The 19,286-nt window shown below is 46.0% G+C and overlaps 1 pseudogene; it reads left to right on the top strand.

The window, feature by feature from the left end:
- Positions 1 to 5,495: 5,495 nt before the first annotated feature.
- Positions 5,496 to 17,672, top strand: LOC119169535 (very long chain fatty acid elongase AAEL008004 pseudogene; annotated as a pseudogene).
- The last annotated feature ends 1,614 nt before the right edge of the window (positions 17,673 to 19,286 follow it).

Here is a 19,286-nt window from a genome sequence, read left to right as displayed (position 1 = left end):
CCGTGTTTTTGCTGCCGATTCCAAACGCCATAAGCATTCGACAACGCTATAGCAGTGAAGAGCTCATTTCGCAGCAATGCCACTCTCAGCGTCGGTGTCGTTGGTTGTGAGGGAAGAATTGGCGCTACCGGTGGACGAAATATTGCCACAAATACGTGAACGAAAAACATGGCTCCGAGCAAGAACCCAACCGAAGGCATGTGCCTTGCAAGAAGAAGTCCTGCTACAGATCCCTGCTATACTGCTTGAAAATGTTTCGGACGGAAAGAAAAATTATGGTACCTTCACCCCAATGCTAAGCCTGAAGGAAGTGTGGTGCTGGGCATAGAGTTTCCTAAAATTAACTAGAGGGGATTCTGGCACTGCGATCGTTCAGCGACCATGGGAATGATAGGTAGTACACACATTTGCCTAGTCTTCGTACTTGCAAATGGCGAATCGTACTTGCGGCTTCGTTTATTGTTGTGTTTCGGTTTTGTTTTGAAAGAAAGATTCAACCTTTTGAACTTCGTGACCTGAATTAGAAAGGTAAGTGTAAAAGAATAGAGTGGTGAAGCGCAATTGCAGAACACTTACTGATTTTTGTTTCGTGAGAAAACAACTTCAAGCCACACGAACACACACGGAGCCAAAAGCAGGTCAGAAGTACGAAGATTAGACAAATGTGTGTACTACCAATCATTCCCATGCTCGCTGAAGCAGCGTGCGTTGTAGCTCTCGTAGACACTAGCGCCAGAGTTCCCTTTAGTGTATATTAGGAAACTCCATGGTGCTGGGTGACCTTTTTTATTTCTCTTTATTAACGCGATAGCGTTAGAGAGCTCGCGTCGCTGAAAACCCACCACCGGCGTCGGCCTCGTTGGTTGTGAGTGAAAAATCATCTGTGCGTCTATGACCAAAAAATCAAGTTAGCGAGATAGCCGCGGGAGGCCGCTACTTGTCCACTCGTGCGCGCTATCACACTCAAAAAGCCGCGCGTTCGAAGAAAAATAAAGTGCTGAAGGCCACGAGGCACGGTAATATCGCAGTAATAGTGTGTGCTACAAGCATACATTGCGAAGCTTAAGTTTCTTTGCCTTACCACCCCTCCCTGCTTATAATAGCTTCCAGCGCTTTCGTAGGGACGAGAGAAGAGATAATGCAATTGCAGCATGCGACAAACATTTGTAACTCCACTCTCATTGGACGGATTCTTAAAATTCTTGCGGTGTTGCATTAGGTGAGGCAATAAGCTCTTCTAGAGAACTTTCCATGGTTACTTGAAAAAAGCGTTTCAGGGCTATTTAACACATTCTGTTCGAGAGGTGTCACGACGAAAATGAGCCCATTCGGCGATAATAGCGCGTGCTTGTCCGATCTACTGTGTGCGTGTTTGTGTGCGTGTGTGTGTATGTAATAAAAATATGAATAAGTATACGCTTTGCAGTTAAAGGGTGCACTAGGGGCCGGATTTCGCTATCGCGTTCAACACTTAAAGGCGAAGCTTAAGGGTCCTCCAATGTTTGCTTAACTTCAATCATTTTTTCTTTTTTAAGTATTCATTTTTTGCATGCGATTCTTTCTATCTCTTTGAGTGTCTTTTTATAGCTTTTTGTATATATATGCTTATTTCTTTGTTTCTCTTTATCTGAGTATTTGTTTCTCCTTCTATATGGCTGTCTGTTTTTCCCAACCCTTTTTTCCTGTCTGCCTCTAATAGTGTTAAAGACCTAGTTTCTAATAGCGTGCCTCTAATAGCGTGATAGTGTTAAAGAGCTAGTTTCACGGAAATTCCGGCGTCGGCGTCGTTGGTTGTGAGCGAACAATAATCATCCCGCACGTGACCGAAAAATTGAGAAAGAGGGAAATAATATAAACAATGAGAAATTCTGGATATGGGTGAGGCTCGAACTCGGCACGCTTGTGTGGTAGGCAAGCGTTCTACCACAGAGCTACGCATCTGTTCGGCAGTACAGAAAAAATAACTTCCTCTGCTTGAAAGTGTAGTGAAAGTTACGCATGGTTTACAAACAAACACGCCCTGTATACATCCTCACAATGCAACATGTAATATCGCACTAATATAGTGTGTGGTACAAGCATACATTGCGATAGGCCGTCAGTACATACGATTATCATGAATTCATGGTTTAAAGCAGGCCACCCACTACAAAAGGCACACACGTTGCTGCGCCTTTTCCCCTTAGGACCACGTTGTGGGTGCATAGCAAGTTGGAAAAATATTTCACGCCCACAATTGCCCGTTGTTTAAAGCATGCTATCCGTTACACAGAATGCCGCCGTATACGTAAGTTTCACTGACACCAGCCGTTTTGAACTCAGTAAGCACTAGGGACAGAATATAGCTATCGCGTGCAACTCTTAAAATCGAAGCTTAGGAATCCCCTAATTTTATGTCTATGTTCTTTATTATTTGTTTTTTTTTTCATTTTTTTATGTGTTCTAACGTGCTCCGCTTCACCGAACAGAGTTTTCATTTAACGTTCGCATCTGCCATATTCGGCAGAGTGGCTTGCCCAATTCCTATGGCACATACGCACCTGTGCAGTTTTGAACTACTGCGCACAAGTTACCGACAGCTCCAACAGCCTCGCTGTTAACGGTAACCATATGCTGATGTCACGATAAGCGAAGAGCCATGTTAACACATGTAACCCTGCGTGGCAGAAGCATGATATCCTACCAGGCGTCATGCCATCTAACTGAACTGCACCACTAAAACGTACACTTTATTGTCCCAGCAATACAAAGCGCGTTAGCATATTTAGTTATTATAACCAGCAGTATCGCTAACAAATTGGGGAATGAGCCAGCGGGCGTAATGCGTTACGGACACACAGTGTGGAGTACATTGATAAATCTGAAAATGCTGAAGTTTGATGTAGTGCACCAATTTACCTCCGTATGTATTGTAGCATAATTCAAAATGGCAAAAACTTCCGTTTGCGATGTGGTTGGGGTGCCCAACGAGAATCGAATAGCGCTTGCCTGAGGTCGTTGGTTGCACATCGCGAGGGGGTCTAGCCAACTACTGGACAAGAACAGACGGGGAGATGAAGCATTGTTGGACTAGCCACTAAACGTTTAGTGGAAATTACCTTGCATTTTCATAGCATTTGACAGCGAATTCAATGCTCACTAATTTACAGATTGATGCGTTGTGCATATGATTTTTTTTCTTATTCTGCAATAGTAGTATGGAAGGTGCGCTGATGCACGATTGTCCACTTACGTCGATGACGCGAAATTTAGAAGCCGTGGCCATCTACTAAAGTGGACAATAATGCAGCAGCGCACCTTCCATACTATACTAACAGAAAATGAAAAAAAAGATTGATGCGCACAAACACCCAATCTGGGAATTACTAAGCATCATAGTATTCGCTATCAAATACTCTGAAAATGCAAGACAAGTTTCCATTAATTTTGCATAGCTAGTCAAGCAGTGTGTCCTCTCCCCTTCTGTCCTTTTCCAGGTAGTTGGCTGGAACTTCTCGATTTGGTGGCGGAGCTCACCCTGCCAGGCCCACGTGTGCGGCACGTAGCCGAACCTCCCCCTTGAGGAGAATGAGCCCGTCAGGACTTTGTTGAAGTCCCGAGTTCTTTGACTGACTGATACTGGAACGCTTCGCGAGAAGCGAAGCTTGGCCAGCAAAAGAGAAGGCGATGCGAACGGGGCCCGACTACGACAAACCATATTGTCGCAGTGCAACGCGAACAAAAGATGACGGCAGATTACGGCAGCGAAAAGAGCGTATTCAGGATCAGCTGTACAGCAAGATGCCTGCTTCGTTGTCGTCCCCGAAAAACCACCTCACCCACTAGCTGGAATCTACAAAACATTTCTATCATCGTTCTTTTCATTATAAACACGTGTCACTTGCCCCTCCTTATAAGAGCATCGCCCCGATGCTGATTCAGACCCACAGTATTCAGCGCGTGTTAGCGTCCTGCTTGCGTAGGCAATCACTCGTTCCGTCTCTTCTTGCCACTGCACAAGCACAGCTCCGAGGCCTACAGTGCTTGCGTCAGTGTGAAGCATTGTTAGCGCTTGCTCGTCGAAGTGAGCAAGCACTGGAGGTGTTTGAAGACGTTGGCGGAGGTCATTAAACGCTGCTTGCTGTTCGTGGTTCCACTCAAAGGTGGCGTCGTCTCTAGTGAGGCGAGTTAACGGCGACGCAATCCGTGCGAAGTCGGCGATGAACCGGCGATAGTAGGCGCATATAGGCCCAGAAAGCGCCTGACAGCTTTCTTATCGGACGGTACTGGGAACTATGCCACGGCCGCAAGTTTTTCGGGATCAGGCCGAACGCCGGTGCAGCTGACGACATGACCAAGAAACAGCAGTTCTTTAAAACAAAAGTGGCATATGTGAGGCCTGCGGAGCGTATGGCTCGTAAAATAACTTCTAGCCTCTTGAGATGCTCGTCAAAAGTTGGGGAAAACACTATGACGTCATCTAGATAAACTAAACAGGTCTTCCATTTTAACCCTGAAAGTACAGTGTCCATGAGCCTTTGAAAAGTATAGCGGGCGCTGAGCACAGACCGAAGGGTAAAACTTTAAATTCACATAAACCATCCGGCGTCACAAAAGCGGTTTTTTCCCGATCTCTTGGGTCTACCTCGATCTGCCAATATCCACTTCTGAGGTCCATTGAAGAGAAGTAGCGAGCGTTTCGAAGCCTATCGAGGGAGTCATCAATACGTGGAAGCGGATACAATATATACCCTCAATTCTTTTTAGGACTATGGTTCTACTCTGAAGGCGAAGCTTAAGCGCCCTCCGAGATGCTTGGTATTATTTTGACTTGGTACCCACGTTTCTTCAGATCATTCACTCACCAACCATAGCACGAAGGACATAGGGACATCAGCCAAGCATACTCACCCATGACTTACACCATGGACAATAATCTGTCCAATTTAGGTGATCACCTAAGCCACTTTATGCAATTACAATTATTCCTATTACATCGCTGATACATGCCTCTGTATAACAACGTGGTGTTTACGCTCTACAAACGTGATAATAATATTTATACATGGAAGCATTTTAGAAATTATAAAAGTAGTGCACGTAATTCACTTTCTCGCTGCGAAATCTTGGCAATTTTTTATAGCTTCCTTTTTTCAGTAATACCAGAGTCCTTCAATGCTATTGAAGGACTCTGGTAATACTCTGGCGTGCTTTTCGTAGCTAAATGTTAACGCTATTTAGTGAAGAGGCTATGACATTGTTAAATGTAAATCAGACTACGCTTCGCGATGGAGAGAGGGAAGCGTTTTCGACTGTCCATGCGTAGAATCCCGAACGTCACAACTACGTCAGTGGCGCCCTCTCCAGGCCAGTGCCGAGCCACGACACCGAGCCCGCTGGGACAAAAGACGAGCGCAATGAACGAAGCAAATAATAAGTAACGTTAACAAGGCGAACGAGTAAGCAAGGAGCTTCAAGCCACGAGGAAACGAGCAGTGAAATCTCGCATGTAAGACAATGAAATTACACCCCGCTACCGTGGCTGGCGTGTGTTAGGCCGGGACGCCTCTGCGCGATCTCCATTGTGCGAGACAACCGCGGTGGCTCCGTTGAAGTGAGATGAGAGAAAAAGGCAGCAACAGAAGAACGAGAAGGTCGGCGCGAGTTGTCATTGCGAGCTGATAACGCCATGATTTTCTTTTTCCTCCGTGTTGGAAAGTACACCGGGAAAGTAAAAGCTTGGTTGCATTGGGCATGCACGGGAAACACTGCCTTGGAACAATCACAAAAGAAAAATCCTCACACGGATCGCAGTCTGTGAAGAACGCGTTAGAAAGTGCGGCCGGATACCGACACCGAACCGCTCGTTACAATATCAGAAGTTAGGAAGTCGAATAGAGTGCTTAGCTCAACCAGGCAAGACCAATTTCGACGGGAACATTGAGCAATCATATTGAGTTCGGCAAAGGTGAGTGCGAACTTTGCCTTTTTCTTTTGCATACCAAAATGAAAAAGAAAGAACTATATCAGCTGCGAGATAATAGGGTGAAAAAATAAATAACTGGAAGTTTGATCGTGTGGTCTTAATGTTTTAGAGTGAATGCTAGTCAGACTTACAGTGCCAGTTGATCAAAAAAAGTCATAATGCAAGCGTTTCCCACCCTTTTGTTTTTGTGAATGGGACGATGTCGTTATGTCGTGGGCTATTTACTTGCAAGCCTAATAATCCTTTACATTATTCGAGATTACCGACATGTAGTTCTGATTACGTAGTAAATTGACCTGTATATTCTCTGGAAGTTAAGAATGCTTTGCTAACAGCTCATACTTTAGGAAGCTAACGAGATTTCTCAACTCTTTAAATTAATCAGTCAAATAGTGTTGATAACAAAACAGGATTGACCCGCTTACACAAATCATTTGTCCGCAATCCTCCTATGAATGGGCACATGTATGTTGTTTGAAAAGAAATGATGGCGAGAGGTTGGGGGTAACTATTTTCTTCGTATATAGACATTGGTTCTAGCATCACAAAAGGTAGATACATACCTTAAGGCTTCTTTTTGGAAATTAACTTCACATAGAAGTTTTCTATCAATAACGTTTAGACGCCTGGAGCTCGTGCTTCCCTCATTCCTCCTTGTATCTATAAAACTAAGAAAATAAAAATGTCTCAAGCGTTAATTCAGCTCACCTTGATTGTAAACGCTTTCGTTATAACTTACTCTATATGTCGTAACTTAATAGCTGGTAAGAAGTAGAACTATCTAGACCTTTCGTTTGGCTAACAAAAAAAGTTATTAGAATCTAGAAACTTGCTGATTCACTCGGGGTGCGCCTAGTGCATCTTAGCAGCTTTCTTTTATTTTGTTTTTGACTTCCCCCGTATCATAGCTCTAAGAGATGAAACATTTTTTTCATCTAAGGATAACAGACATAAAAACCTCTATTTATTTTCCAAAATTTTCCCAGCCAAAGTTTTATAGGATACTAACTGCAATGGTGAAGTTATTCTGAAACCACCTGCTATGGTGAGCTAGGATAAAGAGAGGCCGAAAAATGCCCCGGCAGACTATAGTAATTATGTTGTGTGGCTGCTGTCTCAGAGGTCATGGGTTCGAATCCAGGCTGCAGTGGCCGCATTCCGAGAGATAGAAAATGCTAGAGGCCCGCATACTTAGACTCAAGTATAAAAACCCCAGGGACCGAGATTTTCCATAGCCTCCTCCGGGCATGCCTCATAAATATATCGAAGTTTTAAGACGTAAACCCCGACAACTGTTAATATTAAAAAAATTAAAATACATTTATTTTTCTTTCTTACTTCGGTAGGAAAACTTTGCGTTCACGCACAATGCAATACAATGGTGTTGGACGTTGAACCCCCTCCAAAATCTTGCTACATACAAAATTTACCTGAATATGTGCGATGTCTGTGGGATATTTTGATCCCGACAATGCTTACAAATGCTCCAGGACTCCTTTTTACGCACAAGATCAGGCACACTGAAAAACGCGCTTGACGGGAGCCATAAGAATAGTACTGAAAGCATTTGTGCCGTATCCTATTAACTTGAGGAGCCCCGCTTGAATTAAACAATGATAGTTTCGCGTTGCGTATACTCTCTGGAGCGACAACCAAGCTCCATGATAGCTGATTTTATCAGTGACTACGGCTACTACGTTGTGATTGCACGCAATAATACGTACGTCAAGCACAAAATGATAAACAAACATGACCGACATTGCAAAATCTCTTGTTGAGCAAAGAAGGGGAGAATCGCAGGACATTTATAGGAAAAAGCTGAACTTTTGAGGGATCATATATAAGTCGGCGGCTCTGCAGGCTTCCTTGAAAATAATAATAATAATAATAATAATAATAATAATAATAATAATAATAATAATAATAATAATAATAATAATAATAATAATAATAATAATAATAATAATAATACAACCCACGCTGTCTTTTTCTATCGCTCCTGCATGATGTAGAAGAAAACTCGCAGTTTTCAAGACTCCATGAGGGCTCGTCTCCACAACAGGACAAGCGGCTTCAGGCTTTACCACACTCGTGTGAACAATTTAGAAAATGCTTATACACCCTAGTTGGTTTTGAAGGTATGCAGATTAGATCTCAAGCCTTTATGAGGTTTTCTCGTTGGTATGGTAAGTTGATGCACCGTTTGAGAAAGGTAATTATTACGCATCTAGTTATTTTTCTTGTGTTCGAATTATCAGTACGTGCGTTAAGTATAATCACCTTACTAATGCATGGTGTGAGGTCAACGGACTCCGGATAGACTTCCGGCGCTGTATCCTCCGACTCAAGCTAGAACAAAAATAAACTTTCGTCTTTTTGTCGCATGGCGAGGGTTTCATCATTATGTCACCGACTAATGACGGTCTCTTGTGGTTTCATTCTCGCCTCTAATCTTATTCTTTTTATTGTTGATAAAGTGTTTTCAATTTATCTTAATGGTTTTGGGAAAGTTGGCCACATAGAATTGTACTGAAATCTGGCCATATTTTACCGTATTAAAGAAAAAAATTGCAAGTTTGTACAATCACCGTCTTCCACAATTAAAAATGACACAATTTATTCAATTGAGAGACCATATTTTTAAAGTGCGCACTATTCGTTATCCAAATGTTACAACTGTGGGGCTCAATTCTCAAAAGTTGTCTTGTTTAAGCACGTTTCTCCATTGGTCAGCCGACCTCAATCTGACATCATCATTGATCGAAAAGTTCTCTTACTAAGCCTTTTAGAGTAACACGTTTTCTTTAACATGGATCATTTTTTTTTTGCCATGAACCCTGTAAATTTTATTCGTTTACTCTCGGAGAAAGTATTGCCACATCATGTTCACAAAGGGGGGCCAATGTTCACAAATATAGCGCCATGCACACACCACTACTCTTAAAGCTGATTGGTAGAAGCGTTATCAAAAGATAGAACATTGTATATTCACTTCGTTAATGTAAAAGGAAATTAAATTATAGGCTGTAATCTTGCCTAAGCCCTCATATTTATTGAGGCACAGTAATCTTGTATTCAAGGGTAAACCGGCACCCCTATTTTTCATTTAGCTTCCCACGACCCCTCTGCTCAGTGTGCATTGTAATAACTTCGTCTAATGGAAGACCAAACGTTTTAAACAGGTCTTTTCACCTCAACAAAAGAACAAATAGTATTAAGACGCTGTTGGAAGTAGAAACTGAAGTCGGATGGTTCCGTGCGAATGTTTTTAAACAAATGAGAATCGATCGGACCTGTTTAAGCGGAATATTTTACGTTGTGAGCTTTTGTATTAAAAGACGCCTTCTTGTACTTAGACCTTCGTATAGTTAGACCTTCGTATTCCCACGACCCCTCTGCTCAGTGTGCATTGTAATAACTTCCTCTAATTGAAGACCAAACGTTTTAAACAGGTCTTTTCACCTCAACAAAAGAAGAAATAGTATTAAGACGCTGTTGGAAGTAGAAACTGAAGTCGGATGGTTACGTGCGAATGTTCTTAAACAAATGAGAATCGATTGGACCTGTTTAAGCGGAATATTTTACGTTGTTAGCTTTTGTATTAAAAGACGCCTTCTTGTACTTAAACCTTCGTATAGTGACTGATCCCCAGCACCAGAAACTGTTTTTATATGAACTGAATCACACAAACGGTCCTGCCCTTAGATATAGATGAACTTTAAACTACCTGAGGTTGTCAAAGTTCATTTAGAGTACCCGTATACATCATGGCTCGTGATCTGATCACTATTTCACGCTGCATTATCTCCTTATTTATTTAGGCAATTTTTCATGGGTGTATGTGACATTGCATTATGCTGCCTCATAAATGTATATACGGTCATATTATGTTTTCCGCCCATTTTTTTACAGGTGAGATGACTGATTTTACCAAGACCAAATAGATTTTGCGGTCTCATTGCATGCGTCAATGCTATAGTCTTAATCATTATAGTCTATAATCTCATTCTGATTTCCCCAAGTTTTGAGTTCGTAAGCACTTTCAGTGATTAGATGGCCTGCTTTGATAATCAACTCTACAGTATCACGATTGGATAAAAAGTTCCCCAAAGTACTTTTTTTAGCTTAACACTTTCTTGAGAGTATGGGCCCTGTAACTTTCTATACTGTGTTCCGTGCATAGAGCCGCGCGAATAATGTTGTGAGCAATTCTATGTTCCCTCTAGATATGCTGTTGTGGTCTTTTACAATCTGCCAATTCATTATTTTAAAGAGGAAAGCCCATCACCAAAGGAAGATGGGTTGCAAAAGTGTAGTGATGCGGGCGCATTAAGACTTATTCAAAGCCCTTTGCACTTGCATCTCATCTGGAAGTAATTTTTATCATGCTTACATCAATAAGTATTCAAAATGCACATGCTATTGCGTGCATGCCATATTGCAAGCCCTTCATTCTACTGATTCATGACATGAAAACATTGACATTGCAACTGAGAAGAAGGTAGTATGAATAGAAAAGGATAATTGAACTATACATCGACAAACGAGTGTTTTAAAAGAACAGCTACATTATCCAGGCAGCTCGTGAAGTCACAATACGTGTTTACTTACAGCAGATACCTGTTTACTTACTATTTACAAACACACGCAAGCGAACCTGTGCCCATGGCATGAACATAAGCTACACCTATGATTGAAGCTGTGTGTCGTTCAATAAACGTAAGTGCCAACTTGAGGGTAATAAATGTAGACAGAAAGACTACAAACTTACTTAGAATGAAGAACAAATAGGAACTTTGCATTCCATCAAATATTTGTGCCCCACTGAAAAACACACACATCTATTACCGCGCAGTCCTAATTCAGAAAAAAAAGATGAAGTAAAACTTACATATGATTAAACTTCTGTGTTCCACATTATTTTGAGTACAGAGGAGTAGCTCGCAGAGTGTTCGTTATTTAATTAATACTACGGACGAAGAGCAAGCTAGTATAAGCACTACGATGTCTAAAGCTATTCCGTGATCTTTTTTCCAGGCCCTTCACAGTCATCAAGTCACGCAACATGGCTTCCTCAAGCCTCAGTCTAAACCCCATTAAACTGGCCAGCCAGATACAACAGATGGGCGACGCGAGAACTCGGGACTATCCGGTAGTCATGAACCCCTTGTTCGTGTTTCCACTCACCATCTTCTACGTCTACTTCGTCAAAGTTCTTGGTCCCCGCTGGATGAAGAACCGAGAACCATTCCAAATCCTGAACCTAGTGCGGGTGTACAACTTGCTCATGGTGCTTCTGAACGCCCGTTTCTGCTACATCGTCGTGTTCCACGCCTACTACCCGCGTCGCCGCTACAGTCTCTGGTGTCAGGGCGTCACGGGCAAGATGGACGACGAACTGGCCTACTACTATCGCACCGGCTGGTGGTACGTGGCCGTGAGGTACGCCGACTTCTTGGACACGGTGTTCTTCATAATGCGCAAGAAGTTCAACCAGGTCACCCACTTGCACGTCATACACCATGTGATCGTCGCCGTGAACGCCTGGTTTTGGGTGCTCTTCGCACCTGAGGGTCAACCTGCACTCGGCCTGGCCATCAACGCCGGAGTGCACACCATCATGTACACGTACTACTTCTTGGCTGCTCTGGGTCCGGCCATGCAGAAGTACCTCTGGTGGAAGAAGTACCTGACACGTATCCAGATCATCCAGAATGTGGTCTTCATGAGCCACATGGCCATCCCGTTGTTCGTGGACTGCGGCTTTCCTCGGTACCTCATTTGGGTGGCCAATGCACAGACATTCTTGGTCATGTGCTTGTTTATTAACTTCTACATCCACTCCTACATCAAGAGGCGGGGGACCCCAAAGCTCGAGGCAGATCAAGATACGGCTAAGGAAAAGGCTCACGGTGTCACGAATGGCAAGCAGGACTAGAAGCTGAACAGGGTGGGTTAAGAACAAGCTTATCTGAGTGATAGGAGAGGCTCCATGAACATATTTATGTGATCTTTAGCAGAGATTTATTGTTTGCTCATGAAATGGTTCGCACAAATGACAATACGTGGTTGTGCGTTCGGTATGCGTGATCGTTGTGCCATTGTTGTATTTATACACTAATCCTTTGCTATGTGAGTGACGTGTCACTGCGAGAGGCCAAAGGAGGCATGTGCATTGTATACTATACTTAATCTGCGCAGAAATAAAACGAGTCTTGAACACGCAGCGTATAAAGCTGAGAAAAATTGCTATTTAGCGCCACAATTTTTCAGTGAACTCAGCAGACCCCCCCCCCCCCCCCCCCCCCCATCAACAGGTGCAACTATAGCTACGCTGATGGTATCGCGCTTGCTATGACATTAGAATTACTTCTAACAACATCTACATTTTCCTTGACATCATTGTCCGTTATTTTTCATTAATATTGTTACGGAAAAGAGACGCCGTATCTACGAGGCTATGGCTGAAATTTATTTCAAACCACCAGCAGCAGCGGCGAGACCGATAGACCAGACACCGAGTGAAGACCACTCTACGTCTTCTTCGTCAGGAATACACGCCCGTCGCCCCCTAGAATCTCAATATGCATGCGTGTAGCATAATCCCCGGTGGCAGAAGCGCCGTCTCGGCTCATCTAAATGTCAACGTCACAAAGAGAGTGGTAGGGTGTCAAGTGGCCAACATGTACAATTTCGGTAGCCTGTCGGGCACATGAAGGCGATGGGGCGACAGGATCAATTTCATATGTAACAGGAGTAACCACACGAAGGACTAGGTATTGTTGTATATTGGTCTGTTTGATTTCGGTTCCACGATCACTGCCGCTGGTGGCGCCAGTGTTGTTTATGTATATAAGCATGCGCAAGTTGGAATAAAGGGGATTTTTGTTCCGATGGGCACTCAAGTTGTCTAGTCGTTCATTCACCGGTGGCACACGCTGCCACTACATTGGCGACGAGGGTGCTCGTTTAGGAGGGGGTCCGATTTTCGTCATTTTCGCCGATTGTTTCCCGCACCAAGAGTGTCTGTGGACTGGCACCACCGCCCCCGTTCCTGCCCATGCCTGGCCGCCCTGCTGTTGCCTGGCCGCAATGGATCCGCATCTTCGAGAATTTTCTGCTCGCAGTTGGTGTTTCGGACTGTGCGCCAGACCGTCGCAAGGCTCTCCTAATCTACAGCCTCGGCGTAGAAGGCCAGCGCATATTTCACACACTACCGCTTCAGTCTTCGGCCAACGCAAAGTCCGGTGAGCCAACTACTGATACGGATTCGGGAAATGTCAAGTACACTTCTCAGACACAGCATGAAGCCTCGTCGTACGATACCGCTGTCGCAGCGCTGCATGCGCACTTCACGACAACATCAAATGTTGTGGTCGAACGGCACCGGTTCGGTAGGCGCGTGCAGCAAGTCGGTGAAACAATCAATGAGTACATTACCACGTTACGTGAGCTTTCTGCTACGTGTTCTTTTCCTTCTCGGGAAGATTCCTTGCGTGACCAGTTCGTTGCGGGCGTATTATCTCGGAACTTGCGCGAGCGGTTGCTGCTTGAAGGGTCTTCTCTTTCGTTCGCTCGAGCTGTACTAATAGTGACGCAGTTTGAGCAGGCAACCAATGATTGCAAAGAATGCGCTACTGCAGATGTTCAGAGCATAAATGCTCGCGAAAACACCCCTCTGCCCGCATCTCCTGCCAGCGACCCCTCGAAGCAGTCGCGCAGCCAACAGGGCCAGTGTTACCGCCGCGGTTCACCTCGGCACAACGCATCTTCATTCCGCTGCCCCGCCAAAAACAAGCGGTGTCATGGTTGCGGTATTATGGGTCATTTTCGCTCAGTCTGCAACAGAAACGCCGCTCCTGTTCGTGAACTAGACGACGAAAGTTCGATAACAGAAGTATTGAGCATTCTTGCAGTGACGACATCCACTCGTCTCGCAATCTACGTATCGGTAGCAGTCGGGAAAACGAAGTTAACTTTCCTCGTGGATTCAGGGTCATCAGTATCGATTTTGACGCATGACCTTTTTAGGCAGCATTTTGGAGGTCGGCAGCTTTCAGCTGCTCGAATTAGACTACTGAACTATTCGAAGAAACCCATTCCAGTGTGCGGTTGCTTCTTTGCTGATGTCACGTACAATAACTCCACAACAAAGCTTCTTTTTTATGTCGTTGAACAAGGCACCTCGCTTTTGGGTATTGATGCAATTAGGGCGCTCAGTCTGCAGATTGATGGGTCGTCACTACAGTGCCTTGAAACGACAGCCGTGCGTACTAGCGCTCGAACGGAGCACACCGCAGTCATGACATAGGCGGAGGAGTCCATTCACCTTCCATCAGAAATAGTCGAAGAGTTTGGCGCTCTTTTCAATCCAGGACTTGGCATCGTAAAGGGTTTTGTTCATCGCGTCAGAACACGGTCGACAGTTCAGCCAGTTGCTTCAAAACTCAGGCGCCTTCCCCTCTCACTGCGGCCACGAGTCTCGGAAGAACTGCGCCGCTTGGAAAAAATGGACGTGATAGAGCGAATAGAGGCATCCGAGTGGGGGTCCCCATTGTTGTGGTTGAAAAGAAAGATGGAGGTATCCGCCTTTGTGTAGATCTTCGACAGGTAAACAAAGCCGTGGTAGCAGATAGTTTTCCCCTCCCTCATACAGAAGAGCTATTGCATATTCTAGGCGGGGCAACCCACTTTTCCAAGCTTGACCTTGCATCAGCGTACCATCAGGTCGTGCTTCATTCCGAGAGCCGCAATTTAACGGCTTTTATAACACACGACGGCCTCTTTCGTTTTTAAGCGCGTGTGTTTTGGGCTCGCGTCGGCACCATCTGCTTTTCAGAGTATGATGTCGAAAATTCTGCAGGGCTGCAGCGGCGTCCTGTTCTATATCGATGACATCATTGTGTTTGGGAAGGGCAGAGAGGAGCACATGGCGAATCTTACCGCAATGCTGAGGTGCATAAAAAAGGCAGGACTCATATTCAATACAAAATGCGTCATCGATACGCCAGAGCTTGCGTTCTTGGGCCACAGGATCACCGAACGGTATTGTGCCGTTGAAGGAAAAGGTTGCTTCCATCTGAGACACTCCAACGCTTACGAATCCAGCAGGCCTTCGATCATTTCTGGGATTGGTCGAATATTATTCTAGGTTTATTACCAATTTCGCTGACATGGTTGAACCAATGCGTGTCCTGCTAAGAAAGGGGCAGTGATTCGTTTGGTCTGACGAGGTAGATGCTAGTTTCAGAAACACCAAAGACGCGCTGGCATCTAGCTCTATACTGAGAATGTTCGATGAATTTCTTCCAGTCTTAGTGTCGACGGACGCATCAGAGTGTGGAGTTGGAGCGGTCCTACAGCAGGTGGACGGACCTAAACTGCACACTGCTGCTTTCGTGTCTCGAGTCATTTCGCCAGCTGAGAGGAAATATTCGGTAGGAGAACGGGAAGCATTGGCCTGTGTTTGGGCGTGCGAGCGGTGGCACGTGTACTTGTGGCGACGCCACTTCACGTTGCTCACTGATCATCAAGCCTTGGTGGCATTGCTTTCAACCCAAGGAACAGGAAGGCGCCCCTGGCGGGTAGCGCGATGGACAGAGCGCCTACTACGGTACAACTATACAGTCGAGTACCGCAAGGGGTCACAAAACGAAGTGGAGGACGCACTCTCACGCCTGCCCGCGTCCTCTTTCCAGAAAGAAGAAACGCTGTTTGACGAGGTTGTATCAGTTCAGGAAATTCCTTCCTGCGTTATCAGAGAACAGTTTCAGCAGTCCCAATTGCAAGATAGTGCACTACAACAAAGCAAAATCTATCTGCAATCGTCGTGGCCTGCACACAAATTGTTATCGGCCGAGCTTCAGCCATTTTTCAAAGTATGTGACGAACTTTCTGTGGTAGACAATCTTATCTTGCGTGGTGAACGGCTTGTGGTTCCCACGTCACTCACGCAGCAAGTAATCGCTGCAGCACATGAGTCTCATCCCGGAGTGGTGCGAACAAAAGCGCGGCTGCGAGAAAAGTATTGGTGGCCGGGCATGGACCACCAAGTCGAGCTAGCTATTCAGATGTGTAGCATATGCCAGGAAGCAGACAAGAGCGTCAAGGTGCGAGCTACACCCTTGAAACCTGTCCCCTTTCCAGAGCAGCCGTGGCTCAAACTCGGCATGGATATTGTAGGCCCATTTGAGAGGGCGCCCCACGATTGCAGATATGCAATCACGCTTGTAGATTATTATTCCGAATGGCCCGAAGTGCATTTCTGTAGCGAGACGACAACCAGCACAGTAATACGATTCTTAGTCGCTGTGTTCGCGCGCGAAGGCTACCCAGAAGAGGTTATTTGCGATAATGGTCCACAATTTGCATCTCGGGAGTTGGAGGTATTTCTTCAAGATCGCGGCATCCAGGTCAAACATTCGTCCGTATACTATCCACAAGCGAACGGCCAAGTGGAGCGCTTTAACAGAGTATTAAAAAGCTTCATTCAATTGGCGGTTCTTGAGCAGCGACCTTTGCGCCAGGTGGTAACAGAGCATCTGGGTGTTTACCGATGCACACCGCATGCTACAACGGCAAGGGCTCCAGCTCGTCTGCTACACGGGCGGCTGCCAAGAACTCGGTTGGATGTCGTCGGGTATCCGTCGGTAACCTTCTTTGATGACCGTAACTCGGAACTCCGGCGCTTACGTGAGCGGGTAAAACAAAAGCAACAGAGCAGCAAACGATACACGGACGCTCGGAGGGCTGCAAGAGAAACCAGAGTTAACGTTGGCGACTTCTTCAGAGGGAAGAAACCCGCAACTAGATTTAAAGGCGACCTGGAATTCAGCCACCCAAGAGAAGTGATCAGCAGGAAAGGACCATCTTCTTTTCGCCTGGCTGACGGCAAAACGTGGAATGCATCCAAGTTCTCAAAGGTGCCACGAGCCTCTACCGCCCTTTATACGTGGGGAGGAAACGGTACAGCTGGGGGGGGGGGGGAAGATCTCCGCCTACATGCGGGGGCCCCACCCCAGAGATAACTACCAGGACTTCAGCTGCTGCTCCTTCGGCTGCGCACGCACCCAAGTCTTCTGCGTACGCTGCGCACGCACCCAAGTCTTCTGCGTACGCTGCGCACGCACCCAAGTCTTCTGCGTACGCTGCGCAGGCACCTACGTCTTCTGAGTACGCTGCACAGGCACTACGTCTCCTTCGGCTGCTCAGGCACCCACATCTCCCACGTACGCTGCGCAGGCACCTACGTCTCGTTCGGCTGCGCAGGCGCACGGGTCGCGTGCTGCGACGCAGTCAGCCAAGTCTCCAGGAGCAGTCACACAACAACGCAGGGTGCAACCACCAAAAAACAGACTGCCACCAGAGCGTTATGGCTACTAGGTGTAGCAAGAGAAGTTGTGCTAAAGTGAATAAAACGGACGTATCCAGTGCGGTGGATTCCTTTTGTAAACTGTGTGATTTTATAGTACTATATAGTTACGTTACGTGTACAGGTTGTATTTTTGTATAGTGTTTTTTGCATATGTGCTAACAAACTAAACTACTAAATCACTAATCCATATAGCTGTTTTTAAGGAAGGGAATGTGTTGTATATTGGTCTGTTTGGTTTCGGTTCCACAATCACTGCCGCTGGTGGCGCCAGTGTTGTTTATGTATATAAGCATGCACAAGTTGGAATAAAGGGGCTTTTAGTTCCGATGGGCACTCAAGTTGTCTAGTCGTTCATTCACCGGTGGCACACGCCGCCACTACAGGTATGAACCTGTGTAGCGAGTAAGCAGTTTTTCTGACAAGCCAACTTGACGGGTCGGAGACCAAAGCAGCACCAAAGAAACGGGCGGAAAGTGTACGTCGCGGTGTCGTTGGTCATACAAAAGCCGTTGCTTCTCTTGCGAGGTCAGAAGGCGAGCACGGGTGATTTCGCGTGCGTGAGTAGCCAGAGTGATAGCGTCCATGGCATATTCACTGATCGGTTCCGCAGGGGACGGTATGACGGTGTCTAGAGACAATGTTGGTTCTCGGCCAAACAGCAGAAAAAATGGAGAGTATACCGGCGGTGTCATGGCGCGAAGAATTATGAGCAAATGTGACGTACGGGAACGCAAGATCCCAGTCGGTGTGGTTAATAGAAACATACTTAGCGAGCATGTCTGTAAGAGTTCGATTTATACGCTCCGTGAGTCCATTGGTTTGCGGATGGTATGACGTAGTCAGCTTGTGTCTCGTTTGACAGGACTGCAAGATGTCGGCTATCACCTTCAACAAAAAGGGGTGGCCACGGTCTGTTAGCAGCTGCCGTGGGGCTCCATGTTGCAAAATCACGTCCTTGAGGAGGAAGTCGGCGACGTCTGTGGCGCAGCTTGTTGGAAGAGCTCGTGTGATGGCAAAACGCGTGGCGTAGTGTTGGCCACAGCTGTCCTCTTGTTACCCGAGGAAGACAAGGGGGAAGGGCCAAGTAGGTTCAAGCTAACGCAGAAGAATGGTTCTGACGGAAACTCAAGTGGTTGAAGGCGGCCGGCGGGAAGTGTCGATGGCGTTTTGCGGCACTGACATTTTCACAAGCCTCAACGGATCTTCTGACTGAGCGTGCAAACCTTGACCAGAAGAAGCGTCGGCGTATTCGGTCGTAAGTGCGTGAGGCACCAAGGTTACCGGCAGTTGAAAGGTCATGAAGTTCATTTAGAACTTCCGAGCGAAGGTGTTTCAGAATGACAAACAGCAGGGCCGGTCCATACGGCTCGAAACTTTGGCGGTATAATGCACCATCCCGGAGCACGATTGAGCGATGGGACTGATTGGAAGATGGTGATTCGAGGCGCTCAATGATAACACGTAAGAACACATCATGGCGCTTCTCGTCACCGATGAATGTCATTTGCGAAAGAGAAAAGACGCAAGGGCCGGTGTCGGTGTCAACTATAGTGCTCGACTCAGCAACCGGGTAGCGGGACAGACAGTCTGCGTCCTGATGTAGGCGTCCGGACTTGTACGTCACCGTGTAAATATACTCTCGCAGTCGCAGAGCCCAGCACCCGAGCCGGCCAGTAGGATCCTTCAGTGACATAAGCCAACATAGCGCATGATGGTCAATTATTACAGAGAAATTTGTTCCATATAAATATGGGCGGAAATTTGAGAGTGCCCAAACAAGAGCGAGATACTCACGCTCTGTAATGGAATAGTTGCGCTCAGCAGCTGTGAGGAGGCGGCTAGCGTAGGCGACAACTCGGTCGTGTCCCCGTTGGCGTTGGGCTAGGACGGCTCCGATCCCGTGACCACTAGCATCGGTTCGGACTTCTGTCGGAGCGGATGGTTCAA

Source organism: Rhipicephalus microplus, chromosome 2 (assembly GCF_043290135.1).
Source record: "Rhipicephalus microplus isolate Deutch F79 chromosome 2, USDA_Rmic, whole genome shotgun sequence".
NCBI lineage: Eukaryota > Metazoa > Arthropoda > Arachnida > Ixodida > Ixodidae > Rhipicephalus > Rhipicephalus microplus.
This window is presented reverse-complemented; position numbering and strand designations above follow the sequence as displayed.